Consider the following 8476-nt stretch of genomic DNA (forward strand, 5'->3'; position numbering starts at 1 on the left):
AGTGGTTTGAATTGTGAGAAGATTGATGAAACAGAGTGTGAAGTCGATCATACACCTTTATGGGCGGCTTTAAAGGTGAAAGCTTTTAATGGACCCAACTGGCATGAGCTAGTTGACGGTTTGAGAAGCTGCCGTGGGTGGTCTGATGAAATGAAGAGGCAGATTGTTCGGTTGTATCTTTTGCATGTGGGAGTGCTTGGTTTATCAAGGAACAGTAGGATACCTCTGGAATACGCAAAAAGGGCGTTGAATGAAGAAGCATTTGATAGTTTTCAATAGGGTAGGGTTGGATTCAAGAGTTTAGTTGATTCCATCAAAGTCCTTGGGTTACGTAACAATGCTTATACCCTCCATGGATGTGTCCATGTATTGATGATATGGGCATTTGAGAGAGTGAAGGTGCTGGGGGCTACCTACGGGCATGTAAGAGAAGGTGTAGTTTTGCCTCTGTTAATGTGGAGAGGAGGGAGGCCAAGGAAGGATATTGAAGCCTTCATATCCGGGAGCAAACTCCTTAATAATGGGGAGGTATGCCTTCAATTTACGTATACATTATTTGTCTGCATTTTTACTTTCAGATAGCATATTTAAAGTTATGGTATCTGAAATGCAGCTTCAGGTGAAGCATTTAGTACCTAAATCTTTGGAGTTCATATATCCAGATTGGCCAGGACAATATTCTGTGTATGGTGTAGGGGAAGGTTTGAAGAAGAAACTGGATAATCTGTTGTTAGACGTGATCAATGGCGAAGTGGATGAAAGAGAATGGGATTGTGTTAAAAAAAGGAAGGGGGAACATACGAAGAAGAGGGAGAGGAGGCAACCTGTTGCAGGGGTAAGTGATGATGATTTCGTTGAAACAGCCCCAACCAGCATCAGTAATGTCCCCAAAAATGCGAAGGAGCAGAAAGAAAGTGTTGGGGACAAATGTTCAGCAGAGAAGGCGTCTGGAGATAAGCAGTCAGGTGTGCAGGGTGAAGATGGTAGTGCAAGGTTATTTACTATGGTTGAAATACTAGGGGCGAAAATGGATAATATTGAGATATCGTTTTCTAGAGCAATAGCGGAAGTTGTACAAACTTCAAGGTATGGAGAGTAGGATGGGTAACTTTGAGAGTGACGTTCAACTATTAAAGAAAGTTGTCATCAACTCAACGGATGGAAGAGCGCATACGCAAGGACCTCGTACAATAAGAAATGACGAACCAAAAATAGAGGAGGTATGATCTACATACCGTATTGATGAAATTGTTACTATATATCCAGTGTTCAGTATGAAGTCTTTGTATTTATCTATTCGAGGAAACAATATTAATTTCAGTATTGTGAAGTTGTATAATTCTGTAATTATTTTGATATATGATTTTTTTGTACACACAAATATTGTATACTTTGTCTCTAGTTTTAACAGCGTCATATTTATATATCAAATGTCTTGTATATAACGTCAAATACATGTCTTTTTTTTCAAGTCATGGCTATATCAGATAAAGCATTCGGACCAGGATGGTTATAAAGTTGCTAGTTGTGTTAGGAATCCGTTAGCAATTAAGGATAAGGTCATGTAGTCTGGGAGTATTAAAATCGAACCAGAGGACAACGCAGCCGCGAGTGTAGAGCGAATTCCAAAGCAGATGGTAGACAGTTTACAGCGTGGCAAAAGAGTTCAAAGTTGGGAGACAGAGGAAGATGATAAAAGAGCAAAGTATAATGACAAAGTAGATGGAGCAGGTGCTCAACCCGTTCCTATTAATGTTATCCATTCGGTAAGTGGTGGTAATCCTGTATGGTCAGATCGAAAGTGCGAATCTGTTGTGGATTTAACAGAGGAGACCAGTACTCCTGCATCATCTCATACACTGAAAGATAAGGAGAAAGCCAGGTATTTTGCACATTTGTTACAAAAGGTGTTTCCTCCCTCAAGAGAGCTTGATCTTCTATTAGTAGATCCTGTGAGCACTAACATGGGGTTAAGCCCTAATGACGAATCCATGGGAGCTGCATTAATTACCCGACGTGAAAGCCACACTGTAGTCCTATCTCCCGCAGTGTATGATCCTTTTATTGAGGCAAGACCTAAGAAAATTGCAAAGCTGATGTCCTTCCTAACTGATGATTTGTAAGTGTTCATTTAGAGTTGTATATAATTAGTGTTTATATTAGGATATCATCTACGATTTATAACTCATTTGTTAATTTTGGTATTCAGGGCTAAAGTACCTTGCACTGGAAATGCCGAATTTTATTTTCGCCTCCTGACCCCTAAACAATTGTGTCCAACTACAACATTCGGCTGGTTATGGGATGCGGTAAGCTTCGTAGTTTTGTTCCATAACATCTGACGCAGTTAACTATGGTATACTAATGCCTGATAGATGTCACTAATGTTGCAGCACATGGTTACATGTATGCATATGTTCCGTATTAGGGGGACGCAAACGTCCTCCCCATATAAAACAGATCATATTGCTTTCCTCGATCTGTTGTTTGTTAGTATGTGGGCATTCGAATTCCCTCAAATGGAAGCCTCTAATAAATGGGTTTTTGGAGAAGGTTGTTTTGAGACGTATGTGGAGAGGCTGCCAAAATACGGAATGACACACAAGGTGTGGGTTGACGATGTAGACACCCTGCTCTTCCCATACAACCTCGATAACAACTATTGGGTAGCCATCGAAGTTGACTTAGTCCAGCGAAGGCTACGAGTTTACGATAGAATAAACAGCGGTAGAACAGACGAGAGTCTACAAAAGAAGTGTAAGCCGTTCGCAAAAATGATCCCACGTTTGATACCAGCATATCACCGGAGGTACAAAGATGAGAATATCGGGTACGGCGGCATTTAGTTACTACCGGGTGAAAACACTCCCACAGAACTATCAACAAGGTGACTGTGGTGTGTACACGTTGAAGTGCTTAGAGTGTATAGCTCTTGGACTAAACTACACAGGCCTATGTGATGCGGCCATGCCTTCGATTAGGATGAAACTTGCTGCAGAAGTGTTTGATGAGGTCCCAGACCGAGACTGCTTTCTGCAACTAGATGCTACGTCGGAGACAATAGATTATCCGGAAGCTGAGTTCAACTCGGGATCCAAAAGTTGAAGAAGTTAGGTTCCATGTACATTACCGGAGCAGTATGATTTTGCAAAATTGAAGATTGGTTTTATGCGTGTTGCTAATAGAAGATGCGTGTTTGGTTATTTTTTTGGTAACATGTGGGATTTGAGGATGTCGGTCTTATATTATCCGACGTCTGGTCACTCACATAGCTCCTATCGGTTGTTTGTAAACCCTCTTTAGGTGTAGTGTTTTTTGTATATTACAGGGTCTAGATATGTATCATTATGACGTCTTACGGATCAGTATTAATATATGTTAGGCCTTTATCAGATGTGTACGTATCATCAACTAAGTAACGGCCTTATTATGGTCTGTTTACACACGTACGTATATTCAGCTGTGTACGTACAATCGATTCTCTAACGTTGTAGCCGTTATTTTTGGATGCATGGATGGTGCTTAGTTTCTCTCCATTTTGAGCACACTAAGTTGTCCTTACTGGCAATCCTACGTACATTGGCAACATGTAGGTAGATGTATGATATGATGAGCGAGGCAATTAAATTGTATTTCAAGCAATCAGCCATCGGTTTGCCCATGCTCAACAGTTCTAAAAACTTCATAGCAAAAGGTCCATAATCTCCCGTCCTAAAGTTTTGTCCTACAGGGCTGACCCTTTCAGCGGTAAATGGGTCGACAGGGTAATTGACATCGATAACACTCTGAATGAGGTTCGATATCATCTTAATCACCGGCTTGATCCGGGACATTGCAAGAGTTTCTCTGGAAAGGGTCATCAAAGGATCGTAAATGGAAACATGTCTCGTTTTAAGATTTATGCCCACTTCTACCCAATGCGTAGATTTCCAGTTCATTGGAGCATATTTAACGTCGACATCTGTAACCCACTTCAACCTTGGTTCGTGGTGCATTCTTTCCCCATTGACGATGGTAATGAGTACTTTGTCCCACCTGAAATTCTGTTTCGCCGTGAACTGTTGAATGCTTGGAACCTTCTTGTCAACTCGTAAAAGAGAACGGAGTCCAAAATTTTGTGCCACAGCGTTAGGGCAATCATCTCCATGTGCTGCAGATGCAGTTAAACGCAAACCGGTCGAATTTAAATCCAACAAGAAACCATGAACACACCTAAATCGTGTAGTTAAAGTTTAAAATATGTACCTGACTATGGACCCATTTTTGGGACGATATAAGAGTAGAGAAGAATAGGATATCTGCCTTACGGAACCCGAGAATGGTGTGTACCCTGCGAAATTTTGTAATTATGAATATCCTATATCAATGATTGAGCATATCAATTATGTCATCTGAGTAATATATACTACACTTACACATTATCTTGTTTTATCAACTCGGTGAATTTGGCGAATTTCCCATCATCAACATCTTCCATAGGGTCGTATGAAACCGACCCTGCTTTTATCACTATGGCTTCGGATGGTGACTCGCACGTATCTCCATTATCACTTCTTCTGCCCGTCCTGTTTCATCCACAATAATAACCGACTGCGGCACTAAATTGTCTGAGTCACCGGGAATACATTCCTCCTCTGGACTTTGATCTGGTTGACCTCTAATCTCTTTACAGCCCTCTTCGACATCGCTTTCGTTGTGTATTGCTTGGTATCCGGCCTAATAAGATGTACGTACATAGATTAATTGTGACGTACAATGGACCATCTAAGTAGACACTATAAATATGGCAAATAAATTTGCCATTGGTTGAACGTCAACTGTTGTTTCTATTTGTACATGTCCATCAGTTTTGTTACAGCCCTCCTCGACATCGCTTTCCTTTTGTAGTGCTTGGATTTCGGCCTAATAAGATGTACGTACATAGATTCATATTTACGTACACTAATGTCACAAATAATCAAAATCAAAAAAGTTAGACACTTGCCTCTTGTTGAGCGTCAACTGCAGTTTCATTTTCTAGAGGTATTTCGGTTTTGTTACAACCTTCATCTGACTCGTCTTCCTGACATCTTATGTCCCCTCCGTTACTGTTAACCCACTCGACTTTTCCGCCTTCTTGATGCAGTTCTTCCCCATCCACCTATTCAAAATAATGAAACTTTAAAGATGCGTGTTTGTAGTAGGAACTTGGTACAAGCTCAATTTTTACACGTTTAGATTAGAGGAGATTAACAAATAACCGAATATATATGAAACCCACAGATGGTTATCCCTTTTATGGTTACTTCCTGGCCTACCTTTTTGTTACAATGCAGATCAGATTCCATTTTAGTATTCAGCTGCAGCAATATCTTTTCAATTAAAGGTGGACAATGCTTTAATACGAATATAGTGTTGTAATCTCCAATTTGTGTCAAATACTTACATTGGATACGGTTTTAGTTGGTGATAGCTCCACAGCAATGTCCCCCGCGTCATAATCTTGGCGACACTCAGTATTCCGATCACCCTGTGCATCCTTCGAACTATCAGTATTCCGATCACCCTGTGCACACCACGATAGCAACATAATTTAATATATGTAAGTAGTGAAAAAATTACAACCCTTAAGCTATTTTTCATATCAACCTTAGCAGTGTCAGCGCATCCCCTGTTTCTGACATTCTCTCCCTTTTTTTTCATAACCATTACTGAACTCATTCTTCGAAACTTTTTAGTTTTCCCTCTTCATTTTTTTTAATACTTCTTCTCTGAAACTGTATGCGAAGCATAAGAAGGTTTCCCATATTCGTTTCTTTTAACCTTCAATAGTGCAGCTCTTATCTCCTTGCGGATCTCTGTACATACGAAAATCTCCATGTTTGCCTGATTTTCCTTTATCAGTGCTTCTTGTTTCCTATAGAACCAGCTTAGTTCCGCCGCATACCTTTCAAATTGGTCATCGTCCAAATGTTCATCAACAACGGGCGTACCCCCCGGTCGCACATCATGTCTCCTTGTGCTCTTCTCTTTTTTATTGTCAATTGTTGCGGTGTCTGCTCTTTTCCTCTTTCGACAGTCAACTGTAACTATATCACCAATTAACCACTAATTTTAAAAAAATTAAATTTAAAATGAAGCCCTTTGTAATGTATAAATGTTTTTAATACCTTTCTCTTCGGGACGTGTCTGTTTTGGACACCTATCATCACCTCCCATCCATATTGCCTCATCCCATTTGTGGCCAGCTTTAATAAGATTTTCAATGTTGTCAACTTGATGGTCTTCCTCTTCGTCACGCCACTCCAATTCTCCACTATCACAATGCTCCCCACTACCAATCATCAGTCTAATAACCACATATAATATGATTACAAAAATATATACATTTTACGAAACTTATAGTTTCAAGTTGTTTACGTATTATATCAACCAAGTACATACCTCTTTAGCAGCCTCGCATGCGAAGATGTCTGCTGTCTTGATTGGACGCAGTTTAGCCAGATTGTGGATTGATCTTTGATTAAACGCCCTATCTTGAACGTTAGATGGTACTAATCTTGCAATTGCTGGGACAGATTGAAAAGCCAGCAGCTGGAGTGCTAGAGGAAATCCTTAAACTGCAACTGATTGTTGCTTGAAAGTTTTCACTAAACTGTCTACGTCTGATGGACATTTAAATCCTGTAATAGTCTCCAGCGTCCGTTCAAATGACAACCTTCCCCATGGATATTTGAAAAAAAAAATCAATATTCTTAGTCATCTCCACTGTCTTCGGATCTGGTTTTACTGGTTGCGTGACGCATGTTAGAACTCCATCAACTATTATTGTCAGCGCTAAAGGTAGTTTCTGCCACGTTTCCATTTCCTCAGTCTCCAACCTTTTTACCAACTGGGAGATCGTTGGTTCTTTGTTTTCCCCGAATAGTACATCCCAAACAGTCTTACATCCTTTATCTGTTTTTGTAGCTCTTTTCACATCTCTCTTTTTTGGATAATTTCCATATTCGAGACCTGTCAACTTTGCAAAATCCTGTAATCCAAACTTGATTGGATTGCCACCAAACACAATCCACATCTCATGCCGCTTTTTGGTCACCAATTGACGGCAAACAAATCCATGAACTACTTTACCGGAGAACGAGGTCTTGTTCGCAGGGATACGAAAAAGCTGCCCAAATGGAGACTTTAACAAGTTTTCCATTTCTTTTGTTCCACTCAGCACCCGCGATATTGTAGAAAGATATTCTGGTTTTGAATATGCATTGATCTTGGTTTTGAGAGGGTAATGGTCAAGAGCAAATAACCTCCTCGGTAGATCCAAGCTCAATTGAGGAACGACCTCTACTTCTTCGGGATCCATCCTATCACCAAGAAGTAACGTACATATTAGTATGTACGTACACTAAGCCAATGAACCCAAATACCAATGTCTACCAAAGTTTAATTATGTTGCCGATTAGGGTTATTTATCCTCTGCCTGCCACAAATACACAACTATTCATCGATTTCATGACCTGGGCTACTCAAATTGATTCTTAAATGTATTTGCTAGATACTCTTCCAACCTAATATAGAATTTGGGGGGAACAATCTCTCTTCCAATTTAAAGGAAGAAGTCAAGAGAAACACTTACCTTTCTGAATCAACACCGGTATTAAAAGAGGATCGAAACTAGTCGCCTTTTTCTGATTTCACCCGACCTCCGTAATCTCTTCTCACTTAAATGTCCCGTCGCCGACTTCTATTCTCACTCCTCTTGTAGAACTTATCCAAGATCTAAACACCTTAATTCAAAAACTCAACTCGGGATGGAAACAACCCTATCAGACATCCAAATGCGCCGTCGCAACTGAGGCCTCAGTTTTCCGTCTCTTACCAAGAACAAAGATTTTGCTCTACTACTAAACAATTTTAAAATATTTTTTTTAAACAGTGCAACGGTTGAGCTTGTCTTTAATATTTTTATTCAAATTATACAGTTCTTCAACGTTATTGGTTCATTTACACTATATATCAGCCTTTATTAGTGAGGTTAAACCATCATGAACTATTCCTTGATGTTTTATAAAGTTTTACATTGAATTGGTTTGTTAAATGAACCAATCAATTTTCCGCCAATATATAACATCGACTATATAGGGTCATAATTAAGTAGTGCATGCGATGTATCGTCTTCGCTTAATAGGCAGTTACACGTGTTAATTATCTAAATGCGATGTATCTGTATGGAATGCAGTCACGACGTTTCGAAAAGCCACAATATGTATAATCCATTTGTGTTTGTTCGCTGCTTATATAAGAAGACAAATACACACCCGATGAAGTATGTATTCGTCTCTCAAAACCAAAATATCACCCGCAAATTAAACATAAGTACAACAAAGTTATGGTGCATTTCGACAGGCTATCCGATCTCCAGACGTGGCGTTCTGATTGGAAGGTTTCTGTTAAGATCATCCGCAAGTGGAGAAAGAGAGAAGCGAACATCGTCACC

Source organism: Camelina sativa, chromosome 9 (assembly GCF_000633955.1).
Source record: "Camelina sativa cultivar DH55 chromosome 9, Cs, whole genome shotgun sequence".
NCBI classification, from domain to species: Eukaryota; Viridiplantae; Streptophyta; class Magnoliopsida; order Brassicales; family Brassicaceae; genus Camelina; species Camelina sativa.